At 45.8% G+C, this 24,480-nt stretch overlaps 1 non-coding gene across 1 annotated transcript; it reads left to right on the plus strand.

The window, feature by feature from the left end:
* The first annotated feature begins 19,145 nt into the window (after nucleotides 1–19,145).
* TRNAS-CGA (transfer RNA serine (anticodon CGA)) lies at nucleotides 19,146–19,218 on the plus strand. Its single transcript has one exon. It is a non-coding gene; the product is annotated as a tRNA-Ser (tRNA).
* The last annotated feature ends 5,262 nt before the right edge of the window (nucleotides 19,219–24,480 follow it).

Here is a 24,480-nt window from a genome sequence, read left to right on the forward strand (position 1 = left end):
ACCGAAAGTATTGATTGGACCTGGCGAGGGAATCATTCACTATTAAGGCAGGTTGGCTGAGTTCCTCGCCGTCTTCCGCGAGGAAGCTTTCCTACGGTGAGCGAACGGATTCCAACTGCGACAATTCTGTCCGGGCCATTATTCAATTCGTTTCCGATGACTGTGCAGCGATCATTTTGCCAGGACGGGGTAGCGCAATGAAAGTTGACTTGTTCTGTTGCAGTCTCAGATCAGTGTCTCCCTACTTTAGTACAGGGATGTGCGAATAATCGAAATTTTCGATTCGTATTCGATTTGAGAATTTACTATTCGAAGCGGTCAATATTGTTTTTAAGACTGCGAAGTCTTGAATTCATGGTAACAAATAAAGCTCATTGCTAAGACGAAGAAAGAAAGTTCACGGCTAAAGCGCTGTGAAAACAAACGAAATTTTATTCGTGTCTACTCAGAACTGTTTATGCACATACAAAAGAAATGAAAAAAAAGGCAGAACAAACCCCAATGAAGCGGGATGGCAAGCAGAGAGAAAGAGAGATATAAGCATGTTTATTATGTAACACATGTGATTACACGGTATCATGCAAAGTTTGTCATTTTTGGTTGAAGCATGCGAAAGCATGTGTTCATGTGTAATACGGTCCCTCCTCTTATACAGAGATGTGCACCTGCTAAACTACGGTGTGTAGCCGCACTTAATAAAGTCTGAAGCCGCATTAGAAGTTGTTTTAACACTTTCGGTGCCACTGACATGCATGTTTTGCGCTGTCTCCGCTTGGACGTGCGCACCAACATGAAGGTGGCGAGCTCCGAGATAGTTGCGGGACCTCTTGTATATTTATATAAGCATATTTTCTCATTCATAGCCTCCGAGGTTTGGTATGTTGTAAACTACTCCAGCAAAGTGGAATGACGTAGTACACCGGTCGGTTTTCAGACGCACTTGTAAGCTAACGAGGAAATGTTGTGTAGCCAGTGGATCGAGGCAAATAACACACTTCCACCATATCTTTGCCCTACATTCTTAAGACCATGGGCCGATGTGAGGTCGTGACATGTTCACTATCATGACACTCAAAGTTTAGCGACCATTCCGCGTTACTGTATCAGAAAAGGCCACTTGGCAGCCATGTGGAGCCAAGATATGTCTACAAAAGAACCAGGCTACCCTGAATGCTGGCGACCCTTTTCGTATCAAACATTCCGGGCATATTGTGAACCATTTTACGAACCACTGCACGGTCGCTTATTCCGCCTTTGTCATCGACGTCGTCCACCTTGATATTCAGTCCCGCAGCTGTGGAATTATTTAAAGAGATGAGAGAGTACACCATACAGGTAAACCACGGAAATATTTTTGTAGGCAAATGCGGCATTTCGGTGCATGCTTTCAATGAGCTATTTGCTTTATATTTAAAATCAACGACCGTGTATCGGGGAGGCAAGGTTTATCTACACAAAGCGCAAGTGTACAGCAGCTCGAGAGTGCGAAAATTAACCGTACGCTAAAAGAAAAAGTCAGTGGTATGACGCACCGCATTTTCGGGTACGTATGCGGATGACTACTTGATGAGTAATGCAGAACTTTCGAAAGGTGGCAAAATTACTTTAGACAAGTTTACGATAGAGAGAAAACCCTTCAGCTCACTCATGAACTGCACTTATCAGACATCCGTCTCATGTTTCGCCGCGATCACGTTTAACGATGCATATATTCCAAGATCCGGAATACCTATCCTTCCATTCAGTTAAGGCCATTCAAAATGACCGTAAGAGGAATTGCTCTTTTGGCGTTATACGTTCACTAGTGAAATAATGTGTACGTCACATCGAGTATAGCATTTCGGTGCAGTCGACGCGTTGGAGAAAGGCAGGATTTCATGAAAGAGTTAATGGCACGGTGTGCGAAAGTTGCATTAACAAGTAAAAGGAAATATCCTTCAGAGATATACCCTAATGACACAGCTGATACACCGAAGAATTGAGTACTAAACCTCAAGCCACCACGAAAACGAAGCCGCTTCGTATCCCGCGTCGCAGCACTACGGTGACTGTACATACGGCTGACCTCCAACTCTTAAGGCGATAGAGGATACGGAATTATTGGTCTTCAAAACACGCGCATATCTTTTGTTTTCGTTTTAGAGCGCAGCTCTTTGGCGTCCGTTCCTGGGTTTCGCATCGTCGTCGGCGTTGTCGTCGGCCTCGTAACCAGCTCCGCCCCCCTTTCATCCCCCCAGCGCTAGCAGCGACCGACTGATACCGCTGGATGCCGCTGACGCCGCTAGAGAGTCAAGATAACGTGACTGCATAGAACACCGTCGCCGCCATGCAGAAAGAGGAGGAAAGGGTCTCCCCCCCCCCCCCCCCCCTGTTCTTGTGTGGCGGATAGGGTGCTCTTCAGTTGCCGACGCGCCGGTTATTTCACGTAGGCCCCGGCACGTCGACGAATACGTGACCACCTTCCCACGGGTATACCTGGTTCTTAGCGCTGCGGAAGCGAGGGTATCATATTGTTTGTGTCGGCATCGGCGGCGTTGTCCCTGAAACCAACTCCGCAGCTGGGGTTGACTCACTATCGGCGTCAGCGGCATCAGTCAGTCGCTGCTATCTCTTCCCTCCTCCCTTTATCGCGTTGTCCGCTTGCTGCGCGCGCTTCTGCCCCCATCGTTTGCCGCTGGGTGTACACGCCGCCCCCCTCCCCCCTCTTCCTGCGAGTCTCCGGTTGTCAAAGCGCCGGCTCGAACTTAATTCCTTTCTTCGCTCCTCCTCCAATGCAACCCCTGTGCGGTGGCAATCAGAGAGCCAGATCGGTGGCGGCGGATCTGTATATGTGCACAGCCCGAGCCGAAATTGCCGCTGCCGTTCGCCCTGTGCGGTGGCAATCAGAGAGCCAGATCGGTGGCGGCGGATCTGTATAAAAAAAAATTCTGTGATAGCGCATACATGTGTTGCTCGATTTCTTTGCCTCAATCTATCGAAAAGGTGAAACAGCTTATTTGCTGCGCTCAAATTTCGCATTAGGAAGTAACGTAATCGTCGGTAATTTTTTTATTAGGATCATATACAGACAGACAAGCTAATTTGTAGTGTAATCATTCACGTTTCAAAGCCCATTCGGGCCCAGGTTGCGTGTACCGTGCAATAGAAGGCACGCTGCCCCACGAGAAGCGTGTACGGAACTGCCAGTGCCAGCTTCGCTGTACAACTACGCGGATTATGCACTAGGTAACTAATATTGCACTAACCATGGGATTCGGCGCAAGTGGAGATGTGGTGAGGCAGTAAGGCAAAACTGGCCACCTACGGTTGTCGCCTGGTGTTTTTATAAGCAAAGTTTATTGGTAATGCTACTACTACCACAAGTAAGAGGCTACATATTGCAGTGACGAACGCGTCCTTCAGCCATCATGGTGAACCTTGCAGCATTTGCATTAAATTGCATTCAGAATTAAAAGGCCAGGAATCATAAAAGACCGCGGGCGCGATTGATTGAAACGTGTCCCGTAACTGATATCTTCATCCACGGCCATACTGGGCTCTGTCCCGCGGAGGTACAGTGAGGCCGTGCTTCGTCGTCAGGTAGAAGAGGTACGCGCTCACGTATTGCGAGTAAATTGTTGCCAGACGACGTGGGCTAACACGCCAACAGTGTCAAAGGGCTGCCGTGGAATTTGGCAAGGCGGTTTTATTCCGCCATTCCAGTCTTGCGTCAAAGCCTTATTAAATTTACAGAAGGACAAAAAATTGGGGAGCCCGCAACACTTCCGGGGCCTACTGCAAAAGCACTAAAGGCAACACATTGTGGGGCTACAAGGGGGATTACAGTGGGAAACTATTATGAGTCAATTTTATTTCGTAATGTAGTTTCCCAAAGTATGCCCCCCATGTGTTCCAATTAGCGCTTTCGCAGTAGCCCTCAGTAGTGTCTCGGGATTGCATTGGACAAACCTTAAAGGGACACTAAAGAGAAAAATGATTCCTTCTGCATCAGTAAATTACCTTTCCACGACACCAAAAACACCACTCTTACCACGATAAGACGCTTGGTAAGCCAGGAAAAGCGCAAGGACGAAAGGCGGGTAGCGACGCCTTCTTGAAGCTCCCACACCTGGTCGCTGTGACGTCATGGACCTTGATGGCATCTAGTAGGGCCTACTTAAGTATACAGTAGTACAGATTGACTACATTGGTGTTCTAAAGGAACCAAATATTAACATGGCAAGTTTCGGGAACCTATACTCAGCCAACATGGCCCAAATGCGAAAACATACTTTGGAATCCCTGACGTCACAGTGACGTATGTAAGTCGGGGTTTCGGCGCGAAATTCAAATACTGATACTTCAAACTTCATTTTCTCATCTAATAATCAAGCTATTATTTTGAAATGACTGCCTGCAGAGTTCTCAAACAGTGCTTTATTAGTCTAAACTGATTTATTGTTTCACTTCAGTGTCCCTTTGATAAAGGCCCTGCAGGACGCACGTCAGCGCGCAGTGGGCGTCTCCCACGCAGGGACCGACTCCTTACCTGGCGGCCGCTGCGTGAACCTGCTGGGCAGCCCGTTGATGGTCTTGTAGGAGCGGGCTTCATAGGGTTTTCTCCCACTTGTCCGAGGAAGAGTCAGGCGGAGCGTTTCTACACTCCCAGAGTGCGTGTGCAAGTGTCGCCGTGACCCCGCACGAGGGGCAGGCATCGTCGGGATAGACGTCCGCGGGTACACTGTAAAATAATGTACACCCTAAAAAGTGAAAAAGGGTGTAAATGTGTCTATAACTCACACCCTTAGGGTGTTACCTATATAACGGACACCCTTAAGGTGTGAGTTATAGACACATCTACGCCCTTTTCCACTTTTTAGGGTGTAAATTATTTTATAGTGTAGATCACGTGTAACGTGGCGGCGTTGGGATAGGTATGTGTTTGTAGCAAGCGTAGCGTTAGCGCTTGATTCCTGTTTATTTTGGGGTGCGGGGCCGGAAAGAGACGTCGTCACAAGTAAAAGTGTTTAGTGATTTCATTGTACGTTACTGGGGCGTCCCTGTTCGCCTTCAACTCCCAGAGACCCGGTTGCCCGGAGGTGACGGCGCGGTCGGTAAGCGCGCGCGCAGCGTCGTGGGCTGTCTCGTTGATGTTAGGTGGGGCACCCGGTATCCGACCCAGGTGGGCGGGAACCAGATGACGGTGTGGTGCTTGAGCGTGCTCGGATCCACGCCGCGGAGGACGCGTAACGCCTGGTCGGACACGACTCCTCTCTCAACTGTTTTGATGGCCGGTCTCAAGTCGCTGAATATTATATTTCGCTTGTCGTCGAGCATTGCCAGGGCTATGGCCACTTGCTCCGCCGCCTCGGGGTCGCGTGTGAGTACCGTGGCGGAGTTTAGTGTCCGCTGCGAGGACGAGGCCGCTCGGTTGCATCGGCAGGCGGCGGCGCCCACGAAAGTGACATCGTCCGCTTTCTTGTTTATGCGTTTGAGGAATGCGGTCGCCCGGGCTAGGCGCCTGCCTCGCTTGTGTTCCGGATGCACGTTTCGCGGAATGGGTGCGATCGTGATCAGATCGCGGAGATCGCGGGGAACCGGCGTAAACTCCTGTGGATCCTGGGTGTTCTGTGGGAAGTAATCGAGCTCGCGCAAGATGTGACGGCCAGTCTTGCCTTTCGTCAGTCGTATCATCCGCGCTCTCCTGAGCCTCAGCGATCTCTTCGAGCGTATTGTGCATCCCGAGCTCGAGGAGTCGATACGTCGGCGTAGTGATCGGGAGCCCGAGTGCTCGCTTCACTACCTTTTCGATGAGTGTATTGAGCTTGTCACGCTCCGATTCTTTCCACTTGTGCATTGCTGCGACGTAGGTAAAGTGACGTAGGATGAACGCGTGTACGAGACGTAGCAGGTTGTCTTCTTTGAGGCCGTGGTGACGGTTGGCCGCTCTGCGTACGAGTCGCATAGCGTTGTCGGTCTTAGTCGTCAGCTTGTGGACCGTTCGGATGTTTGATGCTCCCGCCTCGATTATCATTCCCAGTACTGGGATGGAGTCAACCCTGGGGTCTGGGCAACAGTCTCTGGTGCGGGCGGTGATGTTGCGCTCGTTCGGTGGCTTCCATCCCTTAGGCCTTTTGCCTTGTCATTTTGGGCTGTACAACAACAGCTCCGATTAGGCGGAGGAGCACTTGAGGCCCATGTGGTCGAGGTAGGATTCGCCAGTTTCGACTGCCTCCTGCAGAGCGGATTCGATAAAGCCGTCCGACCCCGCGGAGCACCAGATGGTGATGTCGTCCGCGTATACCGTATGATTGAGGCCTTTTATCTTCGAGAGACGTTCCGAGAGCCCGATAATCACAACTTGAACAGCGTCGGCGAGAGTACGGAGCCCTGGGGGGTGCCACGTTGTCCGAGCTCGAGTTCTTGCTGTAATGCTGTAATTTTCTTGGCGCGGCCGTGCACTACCTCCGGGATCGGCCCAGGAAAGAGACCGCGTTTCTGCCAGAACGCTCGCCTTCGTGGATAGCGTTCGGCGCCAGCGTTTCCCTGTAAACATTACAGTTACATAAGCTGCAGTTGCCCGCAAGCGTGAGAAGCAGTCGGGGATCTTTGAATGCTATCGCGTTCCACTCTTAAATGCAGAGCTTACGCATCTCCTGACTTTTTATTCTTAATGGCACCAGAAAGTCGAGCCTGATGCCAAACGCTCAGAAATGTAATCGGGAGCACACACAATGTTCTCGCACACCTTCTGGGATGTACCGTAGCGCTGAGGTGCTTTTTCTATAATGAACAAGAATCCATTGCAGAGGCAGAAGTGCACGGCTGGGCACGTGTTTTTAACCTCATGAACTTGATTTGTGCCAATAAAACCTGTCCATGCTTTTACGCTTGCTCCATAGGAATCCTAATGCACTATCAATATACCGGCTGTTTTAACTACACCTTATAAAAATACTAACCACTATAATTGTTCGTGAGATCCTTTTATCATTCCAGTGCTCATATTGGTAACCTCTAGATACGGATAAGTTGAGACGTTGTGTGCGTAATTAATGAAGCCACGTTAATTATATTTGCAAGTATTGATCTTAAATGGCTAAAGAATATTAGTACTTTGGAGCCTGTCCTCGAGATTATCTAGCCGAGCGAAGACATGTTGATTAAACATGCTTCTGTAAGAGCTATGCGAACAAATATCGTCCAATTAAATAGTCTCGGAAAGCGTGACTGACGCAGAAAAAGAAAGACTGTAAAGTCAACTTGACCGCCCATAGCCTTTTGTGATGTCAATAATATGGCTCCGTAAGCGTGTTCCTGGTGGCCAGTCTGCTTTCGATTTTATGCGAAGCATATTACGAGGGCTCAACCCAGCTCCTCAGGCGCGGCGGTGACCATGAAATCACGTGACACTGTGACGTCACGACAGAGGAGAAGTGGCTTTGGCTCAACTCTTGCAAGACGGGCTGGGTGGGAATCGAACCAGGGTCTCCGGAGTGTGGGACGGAGACGCTACCACTGAGCCACGAGTACGATGCTTCAAAGCGGTACAAAAGCGCCTCTAGTGAATGCGGTGTTGCCTTAGAAACGAGCTGTTTCTAAGGCTCAGGCGTGCGACGCTTGCTCAGGCGCACATTTCGTTGCCGCGCCGAACGCTGCGTTGCTCGACGCTCACCGCGTCCAATGCGGGGCGCGTAGTCGCTGGCGGGTCGACGGGAACGCTGTCGCGTTCCACTCTTGAAGGCGAAGCAGGGTAACGCATGAGTTGTTTCTTCGTCTAGCCGAACCAAATATAGCCAAGGAACAGCAGTTCACCAGGCTAAACAGTGGTTCAACAACTAAAATAAAGGCTAGTATGCTTCGCATCCTGGGCTTAACCTTAGCTAAGCCACAGCCATTTTTTATTAAGAAGAAGCTTTAGCTGGGGCAAAACTCCGGCGCGGCCTATTCAAATACGTGCAAAACGCAAAAACGCTTTTCTGAGGTGACCCCTCACCAATTTTAATGAAATTTGTTGCATTTGTTGCAACAACAAAAATATCGGAAGCGATTATCTGTAGCACTCTTTCTTGACGTGAAAGGCGCTTACGACAACGTTTTCCATCAAACCATTCTAGACGCACTTTTGACAATTGAACTAGGAGGACGAGTATATCGATGGGTCAGTAACTACTTGACATAAAGGTCCTTGTTCGTACGAACAGAAGATGGTCCGACTACCGACCACTACACATGCCGAGGCGTTCCCCAAGGCGGTGTTCTAAGACCTATTCTTTTCAACCTCGCGCTTCTTGGGCTGGCCGAATCCCTACCGGAAACAGTGAGTGTTTCCATCTACGCCGACGACATCTGCATCTGGACATCAGCGGTCACTCGCCTGCAGGTTCGCGCACGGCTACAGAAAGCAGCAACACAGGCATCTGACTACCTTCACGCACAAGGCCTTACCATCTCAACAGAAAAATGTGCGTTAGTCGCTTTTACGCGAAAAGCGATGACTCCTTATCCGGTATGCATCAATGGTCAGCCTATCTCCTACAAGAGAAATCACCGGTTTTTGGGCGTCATTGTAGACCGAGACCTCACTTGGAGCCCTCATGTTGCCCACTTAAAGAAGAAGCTCACATCTATTGTTCACGTCTTCAAGTTCATCGCCGGCAAAACATGGGGATCGTCAGTGGGCTCCATGCTACAGTTATATCGAGCACTGTTCATCGGATTCCTACGCTACAGTTCTCCCGTGCTTGCTAAAACATGCAAGTCAAATCTTCGAGAACTTCAGAGCGTGCAGGCGCAGGCACTACGTGTTTGCCTAGGCCTTCCGCGCAGCGCCTCAATAGCTGGAACCATTGTAATGGCTCAAGACCATCCGATCACGACTTACATTAGTACCGAAACGCTTAGAGTCCATGTTCGTCATGTTTCACGGATGCAGTCAAGCTCTCTTGCGTGCCTGCCGGAACGACGACCACAGGCGTCCTTCTCCAACAAGGTCAGCATCCATCGTGCCTGCTTACCATCGGGTTTCCCACCCTCTGCACGTTCAACCTCAGCTTTGTGGTATTTAAAACAACCTCAAGTGCGTCTTACAGTTCCAGGAATAAGAAAGAAGACCGACCTGCCTACCTTGGCCTTGAAGCAAGCAACTCTGGATTGTTTGCAGACTTTCTACTTTGATCGAATACACATATATACGGATGGCTCTTGCACTCAGACCAGTTGCACCAGTGCAGTGGTTATACCATTACGATCACTAAGCATCCAATACAAGATTTCTCATTTGACAACATCGACTGGTTCGGAGCTTGTTGCCCTCCGAGGTGCCGTTGATTATATTAATAACCAACCGGCTAATCGGTGGGCTATATTCTGCGATTCCAAGACGGCCTTACAATGTCTTCTGACATCTCTTCGTCGCGGGTCATGTGAACAACTCGTGTCGGAGATACGAGAAATGCATCATCTCATGATCGCGAAAGGACACGACGTCGTGTTTCAGTGGCTGCCTGGTCATTGCGGTATCTCCGGCAACGACCTCGCTGACGAAGCTGCTAGAAAAGCACACGAAGGAGCAACCCTTGTTTCAATACCTTTATCGCGGACCGACGCAGCCCAACACTTAGGCAAGCTAGCGCACTCTTTGACATTGGAGAAGTGGCACACATCTGAATTCACTCACCATCGCTTGCATTCCCCCGATCCCTCTATGCAACTGCGGCTGTTACCAGGTCTTCGGCGAAATGAGGAAACAGTGCTGTGCCGCTTACGTTTGGGAGTCGCATTCACAAATGCTTATGCATGTCTGATTGGAATGGCTGATAGCGCCGAGTGCAATGCCTGCGGTGTCGAGGAAACCATAGAACACCTACTGTGCTACTGCCCATCTTATGAAAACGAAAGGCAAGACCTCTGCACAGCTCTCAATCAGCTACATGGGAAGCTGTTCACCTTGCAGAAGATCTTGGGACCACGGCCTCGCATATCGCAGCTACAAAAGGCCACAAAAGCGCTGCTGCGATATCTGAAAGCGACCGGACTGAGTGAGCGCCTGTGATTTGGACTGAGTGACCGACTGATATCTCCAGTGGACTTTCTCTTCTTTTCATCTTTCCATCCCCCTTTCCCTTTCCCCAGTGTAGGGTAGCCAACTGGGCTCAGTCCTGGTTAACCTCCCTACCTTTCTTTTATCATTTTCTCTCTCTCTCTTGTTGCATTTAGGAAAGAAAGTTAAGTTCTAGAGACTAGTCAAAGCGGAATTTCGATTTAGTGCCTGAATTTTGTTAAAAACATTTTCAAACATTCGGAAGTTCGAAAAAAATAGAAGCATGAATTTTACAAATTAGTAGCTCTGCATCAAAAACAGATATGTAACCCCCCCCACTGTAATGCCTAAATGGCGCTGTGGGTATGAGAGTAAATAAATAAATAAAAAAAAATAAATATCGCGGTTCTGTGAAAGGCATCCACTACATCATTGAAAGCGGACAAATTTGATATGCGATTTCATATCTTGCGTCAATTTCTTACGTTGTGTGCAATGGTTCCGCAAAAGCTGTATTTACATATTACTAAATTTTTTAGATTGATGTCTAACGTATCAATTTTGTCCGCTTTAGATGTACTGTTAGATACAATTCACATATTTGTTACAGCATTTTTCTTTGCTGAGTTACAGCGTTGTAAGTTTGAAAGTTTCGTTTTCTCAAGATTTCCGATTTTTGCCACTTGTTAATGAATAATGTCGACGGCCTAAATTGAAAATCGGAAACGAAGAGTCACTAGAATTTAAATCTTTCTTTTAAATGCAACAAACCTCGCCAAATTTGGTGCAGTGGTGGCCCAGCAAAACGAATTCTCCTTTTACGTGGATTTAGATAGGAGCACCCGAGCTGAAGCGTCCTCTTAACGCTGTTTTTTATGTTATTTTTATTTATACATACTACAGCGCAATTTGTGCTATAGCAGGAGTGGGTTGAGAAAAGGTACAGAGAATGCATAGGAGTATACAGCTGTAAGCACAAGTGAACACTTTTACAAAAGAGCACTGATGAAAGGAAAATACAGAAGTTATACAAATGCTGCCGGGCATGGGTGAGCACGCTTATGCATCTAGGATGGCGGTTGCAAAAATTCGGGATGAGCATGAGCCAATGGACCCAGGCAATGAATTCCAGTCTTCGATTGAGTGGTGAAAAAAAGCTGAATTTGAACATGTTAGTACTTGCGTAGTAGGGTATAAAGTTTAGGTCATGATGTCTTCTCGTTGATGATCCTGGCGCGAAGTTAATGGATTTATCATTTGAGAGCCTAACCAAAGAATTTACAATGCAATGCAAGAATTTTAATGATTCGACACGGCGACGAGAAGAGAGCATGTTCAGGCTCAAGGACGAAAGTGTTAAAGAAGGCGAAAAGTCGCAATCATAACGATGACATATAAATCGCACAGCTTTTTTCTGTATTGCTTCTAGCTTATTAATCTCTAACTGCTTATGCGGGCTCCAAACTACAGATGCATAATCAAGAAAAGGACGGATTAGAGATTCATAAATTAGTAATTTTGTGTCTTTAGGAGATCGGGTTAGCGTTCGCCTCAAGTAACATAATTTTTTTAGTGCTTCACTGCATATGTAATCAATGTGTTTGGACCAAGACATGTTATGCGTAAAAATGACACCAAGATACTTATATTCAGAAACCTTATCTACAGCATGGTCACTGAACGAGTTACTAAAAAGAGAGGGGGAAGATTTGTTGCAAAAATACATCAGAATGGTTTTATTGAAATTAATGTTAATTTGCCAAGTGTTACACCAATCGCAAAACCTAGAAAACGACTCTTGAAGGCGATAATGATCATTAAAAGAGTTAAACACTTCATATAGAACGCAGTCATCAGCATAAAGACGGATGTTAGAAGAGCAGTGAAGTGGCAAATCGTTTATATATAATAAAAAAGAAGCGGCCCAAGGACGGCGCCTTGGGGCCCACCTGATGTCACATCAACAGTAGCGGAGTCAGTCGAACTGTAAGAGACGAACTGGGAGCGAAATGAGAGAAAGCTTAAAATCCAGTTAAACAAATGAGGATTTTTCAGCACAGCATTAAGTTTAGCAATAAGTTTAGAATGTAAAAGGGTGTCAAATGCCTTCGAGAAATCTATAAAAATGGCATCAATCTGGTTGCCTACATCAAGGTTAAATGAAATGTCATGCGTGAACTCAGCTAGCTGCGTTAACGTGCTAAAACCGCGCCTAAACCCATGTTGCATGTTGGACAGTAAACTATTTGATTCCAGAAAAAGCATGATGTGCTTATGAATGACGTGTTCCAGCATTTTGCATGACTGTGACGTAAGTGAAATTGGCCTGTAGTTCGACAAACACTGCTTATCTACAGATTTATAAAGCGGGAGCACTTTGGCTAACTTCCACGAAGAAGGTGCAGTAGATGATGATAAGGACTTTCTGAATATGACTGGCAGATATTTCAATGACCACAACGAATAACGAACAAGGAGCGCGTTGTGTATCCCGTCCGGATCGGTGCATTTCTTAACATCCAGGTTTAATATAAGGTTGAGGATGCCTTCGCAGTTTTTCTCAATGTCGCTGATTGCTTCATAATCATCATAATCATAATCATCATCATCATCATCATCAGCCTGGTTACGCCCACTGCAGGGCAAAGGCCTCTCCCATTCATCTCCAACAACCCCGGTCATGTACTAATTGTGGCCGTGTTGTCCCTGCAAACTTCTTAATTCGTCCGCCCACCTAACTTGCTGCCGCCCCTTGGTACGCTTCTCTTCTCTTGGAATCAAGCCCGTAACCCTTAATGACCATCGGTCATCTTCTCTCCTCCTTACATGTCTTGCCCATGTCCATTTCTTTTTCTTGATTTCAACTAAGATGTCATTACCTCGCATTTGTTCCCTCACCCAATCTGCTCTATTCTTATCCCTTAACGATGTAGATATCTTTCAGTATTTTTACATACGGCTCGTCTACCCCCTGATTCCGTAATGCCTCCATGACTGCTGAGGTTTCGACTGAATCAAACACTTTCTCGTAATCAATGAAAGCTATATATAAGGGTTGATTACATTCCGCACATTTTTCTATCACCTGATTGATAGTGTGAATATGGTCTATTGTTCAGTAGCCTTTAAGTAATCCTGCTTGGTTCTTTGGTTAACAGAAGCATAAGGTGTTCCTGATTCTATTTGCGATTACCTTAGTAAATACTTTGTAGGCAATGGACAGTAAGCTGATTGGTCCACACTTTTTCGAGTCTTTGGCGTCCCCTTCCGTATGGATTAGGATTATGTTAGCGTTCTTGCAAGATTCAAGTACGCTCGAAGTCATGAGGCATTGCGTATAAAGGGCGGCCACTTTTTCTAGAAGAATCTGCCGGCCATCCTTCAACAAATCTGCTGTTGCCTGATCTTCGCCACCTGCCTTCGCCCTTTGCATAACTCCCATGGCTTTCTTTACTTCTTCCGGCGTTACTTGCGGGATTTGCAATTCCTCTAGGCTATTCTCTCTTCCATTATCGTGGTGGGTGCCACTGGTACTGTACAAATCTCTATAAAACACTTCAGCTACTTGAACTATCTCATCCATATTAGCAGTGATATAGCCAGCTTTGTTTCTTAACGCATACATCTGATTCTTGCCTATTCCAAGTTTCTTCTTCAACGCTTTTAGGCTTCCTACGTTCCTGATAGCATGTTCAATTCTATCCATATTATACTTCCGTATGTCGGCTGTCTGACGCTTGTTGATTAACTTCTAAAGTTCTGCCAGTTCTATTCAAGCTGTAGGGTTAGAGGCTTTCATACATTGGAGTTTCTTGATCAGATCTTTCGTCTCCTGCGATAGCTTACTGCCATCCTGTCCAACAGAGTTACCACCGACTTCTATTGCACATTCCTTAATGACGCCCATAAGATTGTCGTTCATATCTTCAACACAGAGTCCTCTTTCTGAGTTAAGGCGGAATACCTGTTCTGTTGTATTCATATAGGAGGTTCTGGCCAAGTACTTCACCAGGGTGGCCAATCCTTCTCTGGTGAGGGAGTGCGTTACCGGTTCTGGTCACCGGGATCAGGCCACACTCCAGGCCTGTTTGTGCAATTTCATCAACACGCGGATTTTTTTTTTTTTAATCCGGTGGAAAATTGCCGGCACCGGGATTTGAACCACGGACCTCTTGCACGCGAGGCGGGTGTTCTTTCTGCCGGCAATTGCACGCTTGCCAATTGATTCTTGCCAATTCCTAGTTTCTTCTTCACTGTTTTTAGGCTTGCTCTCAGGAACGGAGGAAGCCTAAAAACAGTGAAGAGGAAACTAGGAATTGGCAAGAATCAGATGTATGCGTTAAGAGACAACAAAGCCGGCAATATCATTACTAATATGGATGAGATAGTTCAAGTGGCTGAGGAGTTCTATAGAGATTTATACCGTACCAGTGGCACCCACGACGATAATGGAAGAGAAAATAGTCTAGAGGAATTCGAAATCCCAAAGGTAACGCCGGAAGAAGTAAAGAAAGCCTTGGGAGATATGCAAAGGGGGAAGGCAGCTGGGGAGGATCAGGTAACAGCAGATTTGTTAAAGGATGGTGGACAGATTGTTCTAGAGAAACTGGCCACCCTGTATACGCAATGCCTCATGACATCGAGCGTACCGGAATCTTGGAAGAACGCTAACATAATCCTAATTTATAAGAAAGGGGACGCCAAAGACTTGAAAAATTATAGACCGATCAGCTTACTGTCCGTTGCCTACAAACTATTTACTAAGGTAATCGCAAATAGAATCAGGAGCAGCTTAGACTTCTGTCAAGCAAAGGACCAGGCAGGATTCCGTAAAGGCTACTCAACAATAGATCATATTCACACTATCAATCAGGTGATAGAGAAATGTGCGGAATATAACCAACCCTTATATATAGCTTTCATTGATTACAAGAAAGCGTTTGATTCTGTCGAAACCTCAGCAGTCATGGAGGCATTACGGAATCAGGGTGGAGACGAGCCGTATGTAAAAATACTGGAAGATATGTATAGCGGCTCCACAGCCACCGTAGTCCTCCATAAAGCAAGCAACAAAATCCCAATAAAGAAAGGCGTCAGGCCGGGAGATACAATCTATCCAATGCTATTCACAGCGTGTTTACAGGAGGTATTCAAAGACCTGGATCGGGAAGAATTGGGGATGAAAGTTAATGGAGAATACCTTAGTAACTTTCGATTCGCTGATGATATTGCCTTGCTTAGTAACTCAGGGGACCAATTGCAATGCATGCTCACTGACCTGGAGAGGCAAAGCAGAAGAGTTGGCCTAAAAATTAATCTGCAGAAAACTAAAGTAATGCTTAACAGTCTCGGGAGAGAACAGCAATTTACAGTAGGCAGCGAGGCACTGGAAGTAGTTAGGGAATACATCTGCTTAGGGCAGGTAGTGACGGCAGATCCGGATCATGAGACGGAAATAATCAGAAGAATAAGAATGGGCTGGGGTGCGTTTGGCAGGCATTCTCAGATCATGAACAGCAGATTGCCATTATCCCTCAAGAGGAAAGTGTATAATAGCTGTGTCTTACCAGTACTCACCTACGGGGCAGAAACCTGGAGGCTCACGAAGAGAGTTCTACTTAAATTGAGGACGACGCAACGGGCTATGGAAAGAAGAATGATGGGTGTAACATTAAGGGATATTAAAAGAACAGATTGGGTGAGGGAACAAACGCGAGTTAATGACATCTTAGCTGAAATGAAGAAAAAGAAATGGGCATGGGCAGGACATGTAATGAGGAGGGAAGATAACCGATGGTCATTAAGGGTTACGGACTGGATCCCAAGGGAAGGGAAGCGTAGCAGGGGGCGGCAGAAAGTTAGGTGGGCGGATGAGATTAAGAAGTTTGGAGGCACGGCAACGCCACAATTAGTACATGACCGGGGTTGTTGGAGAAGTATGGGAGAGGCCTTTGCCCTGCAGTGGGCGTAACCAGGCTGATGATGATGATGATGACCTGTTGTTTATCTTGATCCGGAATTCCTCTATTGTCCCTCTTATCGCTAACTCATTCATCGGCTTCTTATGTACCAGCTTCTTGCGTTCCCTCCTCCAGTCTAGGCTAATTCGAGTTCTTACCATCTTATGGTCACTGCAGCGCACCTTGCCGAGCACATCCACATCTTGTATGATGCCAGGGTTAGCGCAGAGTATAAAGTCTATTTGATTTCTAATCTCGCCATTCGGCCTCCTCCACGTTCACTTTTGCCTATCCCGCTTGCAGAAGAAGGTATTAATTATCCGCATATTATTCTGTTCAGCAAACTCTACTAATAACTGTCCCCGGCTATTCCTAGAGCCGATGCCATATTCCCCCACTGTCTTGTCTCCAGCCTGCTTCTTGCCTTCCCTGGCATTGCAGTGGCCAAGCAGTACAGTGTATTTTCTTCTGGCTTTACCCATCGCCGTTACCACGTCTTCATAGAAGCTTTCCACTTCCTGGTAATCATGATTGTATGGAGGCGCGTAGACCTGTACGACCTTCACTTTGTGCCTCTCATTAAGTTTCACAAGACCCACCCCCTCGTTTATGCTACAGAATTCCTGTATGTTACCAGCTAAATCCTTATTAATCAGGAATCCAACTCCTAATTCTGGTCTGTCCGCTAAGCGCTGGTAGCACAGGACGTGCCCGCTTTTTAGCACTGTATATGCTTCTTTTGTCCTCCCAACTTCACTGAGCCCTATTATATCCCATTTACTGCCCTCTAATTCCTCCAATAGCACTGCTAGATTCGCCTCACTAGATTACGTCGTGGCGTTAAACGTTGCCAGGCTCATATTCCAGTCTCGGGCGTCGCACGTCTCAAAGGGTTATATGGTTAGCGTTCGCAGACGAAAGTGCCCCGAAACTCATTTGGGCGAGACCACGTGGCATTAGCATCGGCGCCTTCGCATTAGAGGTGAAAGTCCGGCCACCGCCACGAAAACCGGTGAAAGGGCGAAAGGTAGCTATTCGCTTTAAAAATAGATATGGAAGAAACTTCAGGCGCCAAGAACGTCACAAACTGTGCTCGAGTAAAACAAACAAAAGGTCGCAGTTTTCCTCGTATGGCGAAGGTTTGGCAACGATAGCAATGTGCCAAACTGTTACATACGACGTAAGTCTCGTAGTATTATTGGCAGCATTTGTTTCAGGAAACGTTTGTATACTAAGTCAATGCACGTGGTGTCATGCTACTCAAGGACACACGTGAAGAGAGTTCAATCGATGAGCGCGAGTACTGGCGCTCGCAACTCAGTTGGGAGGACATATACGACGGCAGCGGGAAATTCGTGCTACTTGTCCCAAAAAGTGAACGTACCCTGCTGCCGCTCCCTCCGCTATTTATACTGTTCCGCGCCTCCGCAGGTCAGGTGACCTGCGGAGCGGCGTGTGCGCTCCGCTGTGCACACTTTGTGGTCTTGTCCGCGCATGCGCCGTCGTGCCCCGCCGAGCACGACGGACGGCAACGGCGGTGTGGATGGTGATACGTTTCGTCCAATATTCGAGATTTTGAATGCGAGTAAAACATATCTCAGATCACTCACCGGGCATTCGTTTGTAAATTTCGATGACTCAATAAAAAAAAAAACTGTAAATTGCCCAGTGGCTCGTTGCCTATTGCTCCTCAAGCAGAAGTTCACACGTGTGCAATCCCACGTGGCGGTGTCCCATTCAAATTGGTGTGGTGTATGCGAAAGAACCCGTGCGCTTCGATACATACGAAGGTTTAGAACCCCGGGACGTAAGGTTTTTAAGGAGCCTTCCTTTACGTCACAGCCCACTGCTGTGTGCAGCTTCTAATTTTCAGGTCGGCGAGTTTTTGGTCGGTTTTTGTAATGGGAATAAATAGACGACAGGATTTCAGGCACGTGATCCGCTTTTTCCGTCTATTCTTATCACCCGAGGTGCCCCATTTTTTTTCCCCGGCTTTATTGAGGATGGATATAAATAAATCAAGGAATAAACATTTCCATCGTACGCTTGCTCCTGCGCAGGGAACGTGGCTAGCTGAGCATGCCTGGGACATTATATCTGTACTATAGCAGTAGTATTTGGGGTTTTACGTGCCAAAACCACTTTCTGATTATGAGGCACGCCGTAGTGGAGGACTCCGGAAATTTTGACCACCTGGGGTTCTTTAACGTGCACCTAAATCTAAGCACACGGGTGTTTTCGCATTTCGCCCCCATCGAAATGCGGCCGCCGTGGCCGGGATTCGATCCCGCGACCTCGTGCTCAGCAGCCTAACACCATAGCCACTGAGCAACCACGGCGGGTTATATCTGTACTATAAATAAATATTTTCGAGATGACAAAGTTCTTAAAGTGTTGATTATTATTATTATTATTATTATTATTATTATTATTATTATTATTATTATTATTATTATTATTATTAGTGCGTGTGGTAACGCGCGTGTACTGGAACCATCAACCGTTGGTTCTTACGCCCATAGGTTTGTGCAAGGGCACGGATTTTAATTTCCTTTTTTTTCGCATTTAGGTCGTTGTGGCATAGCAAATGTTTTCGAAGCTTGTTAAGTGCAATCTCTGGCTTGTGTAGAATACAATGCAGTTCACGGTTACTAGTTAAAGGAAAGATTAAAGAAGTCCTAGCAGACGCCTTCAAGATCTCGTCACGGCGAGCTCGTAACGGGAACTTCAAAGCCGCATCGGGGCCATTCGTGTTTGTTGTTCTTGCCTCTTTTTTGTATTATCGAGCTTCCTCTCGTCTAAGAGCTGCTTTCTTCTTTGTTTGGCAGTGAGCGATCTAAGATAGCCTGAAATAGCCCCACGTCAAATTGAAGAAAAAAAAAAACCACGACGTGGCATACACTCCACAACCTAATATATATATATATATATATATATATATATATATATATATATATATATATATATATATATATATATATATATATATATATATATATAGTCATATCATAAGAAGCCAACAAACATTGACACCAAGGACAGCATAGGGGAAATTATTGTGCTTAATAAATGAAATAATGGAAATTAAAGTGGATGAAAAAACAACTCATCCCAGGGTTCTACTAGGACACATAAATACCCAAGAAAGTGGATGGGAAAACAGCGCCGCGGTAGCTCAATTGGTAGAGCATCGCACGCGAAATGCGAAGGTTGTGGGTTCGGTTCCCACCTGCGGCAAGTTGTTTTTTCATCCACTTTAATTTTCATTATTTCATTTATTAAGCACAATAATTTCCCCTATGTTGTCCTTGGTGTCAATGTTTGTTGGCTTCTTATGATATGACTAATAAAATTGAGACCCTCGGTTAACCCCCTTTCTTCTCGTTTATTACATAACGAGGGTCTCCAATCCGGCTACATTGATGCCTTCAGATAGCATATATGGCTTTATTGACCAGTCGCCTTCACCCAAAAAGATCACGTTGTCGTGACGTCTGCGGCACAAAGGACGTCCCACGTCCGCCGCCAAGGTCTGTGTGTGGTGGCGCTGGCTAACACTCCCAGGGTTCTACTAGGACACATAAACCCAAGAAAGTGGATGGGAAAACAGCGCCGCGGTAGCTCAATTGGTAGAGCATCGCACGCGAAATGCGAAGGTTGTGGGTTCGGTTCCCACTTGCGGCAAGTTGTTTTTTCATCCACTTTAATTTCCATTATTTCATTTATTAAGCACAATAATTTCCCCTATATTGTCCTTGGTGTCAATGTTTGTTGGCTTCTTATGATATGACTAATAAAATCAAGACCCTCGGTTAACCCCCTTTCTTCTCGTTTATATATATATATATATATATATATATATATATATATATATATATATATATATATATATTCGTTGAATATCCTTTGTGCCGAAGGTTGTTCCACGTCCGCCACTAAGGTCTGTGAGTGGTGCCGCTGGCTAACCCTCCCAGGATTCTAAAAGGGAACATACATACCCAAGAAAGTGGACGGGGAAACAGCGCCGTGGTAGCTCAATTGGTAGAGCATTGCACCCGAAATGCGACGTTTGTGGGATCGTTCCCTTCCTGCGGCAAGTTGTCTTTTCATCCTCTTTCATTTCCATTAATTTATCCTTTCTTTATTTCATTTATGAAGCAGAAGTAATTTCCCCTGTGTTGTCCTTGATGTCAGTGTTTGTTGGCCTATTATTATATGACTAATAAAAATCGGGACCCTCGGTTAACCCCGTTTCTTCTCCTTTAGAGTAATCCTCAGAATTCCTTCTAAGCAAATGCGAACCCAGCTGCAGTCCGTAAATTGAAAAAAAAAAATAAAAAGAAACTGTCCTAAAGTGGTTAGCCGTAAATGTAATTCGGAGAAGTATTGTTCAATAGCGAATGATGACTCTTGATTGGTACTGCTGGTAATATCCGCCTCTGATTAGTTCAGCCCGAGCAGTATAATTGGGCTATCTGTCGCATGTGTTTTTTTTTTTAAAGAAATCTGTCAAAAGTATATGGTAACTTAGTTTATGCACGAGATGCAAATAAAAACAGCTTATGGATTTATTTATTTCCTAAATTTATATCAACTTATCGCGGCAGAAAAAGGGCTATTGCATGAGTGTGTACAGGGTCCAAGGTTTAAAAAAGGTTAACATCATAGAGTTTCTAAATAAATACCCTAGAGGGAAATGTGGCGCTAGTGTCTACGGGGGTTCTCATGAGCGTTGCCTCAACCTACATGGGAATGATGGGAAGTACAGGCTTCGGATTGACTTCGGTCTTTAGACTAGTGGCGTTTGCTTCCGGCGCAGTAATCAAAGCTATACTCAAATATATTCGCGTAAAATCTAATTTTATTTCTGCAGTATGTTATATAATGTACAACACACTACTTAAACTTTGTATGACTTTGAGATGGAAGCATGGTTTACTATGGTTTGTCACCAGGACACACCAGGGTATCCATACTTGTGCGATTCTGTTCCTAATTTAACGCCAAAGAATAATTATTTATTCATTTTTGCAACAGCAAAACAACCGTGCATGTACTTATATAAAAATACTCATCAAGTATTTCTGGAAATAAAAATGTTGTATTGTGACAAAGCGTTGCGCCCTTGAGCGGAATGCTAAAAGTGTCGTCTGCTACGACGCCTGCTCGCTGCAAACGCGAGACTTTTCTCGCAGACGACAGGCACTTGCGAACTCTCTTGCTCTTTCGAAAAGGTTGCGTCGGCTGTCACGATTGCTGAACGTCTTCAAGTACTTTTAAGCACATCTGCTGCAGTGCTAGCTAGGACGCTAGTGGCCTCCTACGAGTATGCTTCATCATATTTTATATTGGCGTACCGCTTCCGAAGCGTTACAGCGTGGCTTTGCGGGTACCCATTGTGCGACACTAGACTACAGCTCGGAAGCAGCTATCTTTCCTACCACAAGTAAGTTTGTGTTCTCAAAGTCCTAAAACACGCATGTCAATGAGCACATAAACGAGCACCTAATGAAGCCCTCAATAAAATTTGATTTTCAAGCCACTAGAAGTACAACTGTATATGTCTTGTATCAGTAGTGCCTTCTTTGTCCTATTCTGAAGTTTCATAAAGCACGTAACGCTATAGTGTCAACCTAACACACTTAACCAACCAAGGTCCAAACGCTCAAAACATGTTCTTTCAACGTTTATGATGCCGCCGCTTTCTCGTCACGGCTTCGACGCCACACCGCGACACAAGCATCGTCCCAGTCGCTGGCCCAGCGCGCTATCGCCACTCCGAGCAACATAACAAAGGCAGAGAGCTTTGCGTTGCACTGTCCCACTGCAGGTTATAGCAATTGCGCTTGGAACGAAACCAAAACTGCCAAAAAAATACTTGTAGACTAGTTCTCCAGTCAATAGAATGCCAATCCGAAGCCTGTACTTCCCATCATTCCCATGATGGTTGAACGATCGCAGCGCCAGATTTGCCTCTAGGTATATTAATGTGAAACTCTATGGTTAACATGATTCAAACAGCAAAATAAAAAAAGAATTCCAGCAGAACACATCTCAGGATTGCTGTCGACGTGCCTACGTGATTAACATTGAAGTAATTTAGCTACACACCGCATTGACACCGCCGAAACGCGTCTTGTATGAGGCAGTCGGACACCATCCTCGCGCTTGCCTTTGGACACGCTGCGCCATCTGGCGCCGCCACCGCAAAGTCCACGCATGGAGCGCGCCCTAATATATATATATTCATATGACGCGGATTCCATACCGCCAAGCACCGGATAAATTTTAAGAGTTTTTTTTGTAAGTGAAGACCGGCATATACCTAGTGATAGATAGTTGTTGACTCAAGAAGGCGTGAAAGAGATTAGATTACAAACATAAATACTGGAAACTTGGCGCGATTCCGAAAAAAATATAATCGCAATAAATATATACTGTTACGGTGTACAAAAATATTGAGAAAAAGAACCCTTCAAAGCTACATTGCCCTCTATTGCGGTGCCAAATTCATTAAATGGAAATGAGAAAATATCCACTCCCGCCCCCATCACGCAGAAATAATACAGCGATGCAGGAAACATACCATCAAAGGAACAAGGATGACGAATGATCAGACTAAGCTCCTGGCATCGGCTTACGTTTTTTTTACGAAACCGTATACAACGTGCGCTTTCCGTTAGCTTTGAAATCACCGCCTCTTTTCGTGTATATTCCTATTCACTTTCAAGCACGTTGAACTTCTACAGATCTACTTACCCTCTGGCATGGAAAACCAACTAACCACTTTACGAACCTTAATAACTATTAGGGGTGTGCCAACGTTTAAAACTGTCGAATAATGAGTAAAGACGGAAAATTCGGTCGTCGAATAGAATAGTGACCATTGAAAAACTCGAATAGTTTTCGAATATTTTACTTGTTCGACCGTAGACGACCAAACCTGTAACTGAAGCAGAAATTCGATAACGTTCATCTCACTAATGGTGGACACGACAGTGGACAGACAAAACGCTCTGTCACTTCAACAGCCAGGCTTCTCACGCCAAACACGACTACCCGCAATGACATGCAGGTTGGGCACGTCGTTCGACAGCGGGCATTGTTTGGTGCTTTTTGTAGATGCAGCACCTGCGTCCTCTTGCCGGAATAAATGAGAATACCTTTCATTTCGAGATACTTCTTGCAGTAGTGGCACCATCTGCCGTAACCATTCGAATAGGGAAAAAAAGCGTTTGCTTTTTCACTCTGCCATCACCGCAGACAACACGCATGACTAATTTGGTCGCCAAAGTGTGCACGAATACTAAATGACACACAAAGTTACCTTTTAATAAACAGAATTAAAATAAAATTTAATAAAAATGACAATGCATGATGGCGCATGCTCCGAAGGGTCCCGAGTTTGCGAGCAATATGCTTAGTTTTCCTAATGTTCCTTTTCGTTATTTTATTGAAGCGTGCTTTTCAATGTTCAATGTAATCACAAACTTTCCATCGGTATGAATACCACGATGTGATATTTGTTGGTGAGCAGGCTATACGTTATTCTAAAACTGTTCTAAAAGGTCTTTGATTTTATTCTATTTCACTGACTTCTGGCCGCCATTCGATTCCTATTTGATTCGACCTCTAAAACTGCTCTTCGCACACACACCTGTTCAACTACAGTGAGATGACTCGTTGAACGTGCGGTTAAAGCGAGAAATGCCGGACGCGCTTTTTTGGCTAAGCCTACAGAGCTCGACGTAACATTTAACTGACAGGCTGAGTTTGGTACCTCATGCCGAAGATACCTCATGCCGATTTATGCATGGGAAATGCAACGCTCGGACAGCCAGACTCTCTTTCGCTAAACGCAATTCACTCGCAATAGAATGTTGATTCTCCCCAGTATACTGCACTGCCAGGTGGTGGCACCAAATCATCGAGTGCGTTCATTTGTCGTCCTCGCAGTATACTGACACCGTCGAAAGAGTTAATTGTTTCACAACGCCGGTAAGTACTGCTTTCGCATTTTTTCAGATACGCTGCTCGGAGGCCTTCAACGAGCACTAGACTTCCGGTCGAGTGCGTCACCTTGGCGGGGCCCGCAGCCTGACCCATGTTTCGTGTAGAGGTGCTTGACGACCTCGTTCAGCTTCGCGATCAGCTCGGCAAACTCTTCGTAGCCGATGGCGGCGGTCTCCACGCACATGTAGAAGGTCTGCAGTAATCTGCGTTGAAGAAAGATAGAGAGATAGATATGGAAAAGAAATGAGAATATAAGTTCTGAGGTCTTGCGCGCCAAAGTCCCGATCTGATTGCGATTTACACATCATAGTGGGGGACTCCAAATAAATTTTGACTGCGTTGATTTGTTTTGTGTGTGTCTTTGCAACCGTGCACCCGCGAATGATACACGATCGTTTTTTTTTTTTGCATCCCAAAATATTCAGAATGCGGCTGACGCGACTGGCATGGAATCCATGACCTCGTGCACACACGATACCCGTTAAG

This window comes from Dermacentor albipictus, chromosome 3 (genome assembly GCF_038994185.2).
Source record: "Dermacentor albipictus isolate Rhodes 1998 colony chromosome 3, USDA_Dalb.pri_finalv2, whole genome shotgun sequence".
In the NCBI taxonomy this organism is placed as follows: Eukaryota; Metazoa; Arthropoda; class Arachnida; order Ixodida; family Ixodidae; genus Dermacentor; species Dermacentor albipictus.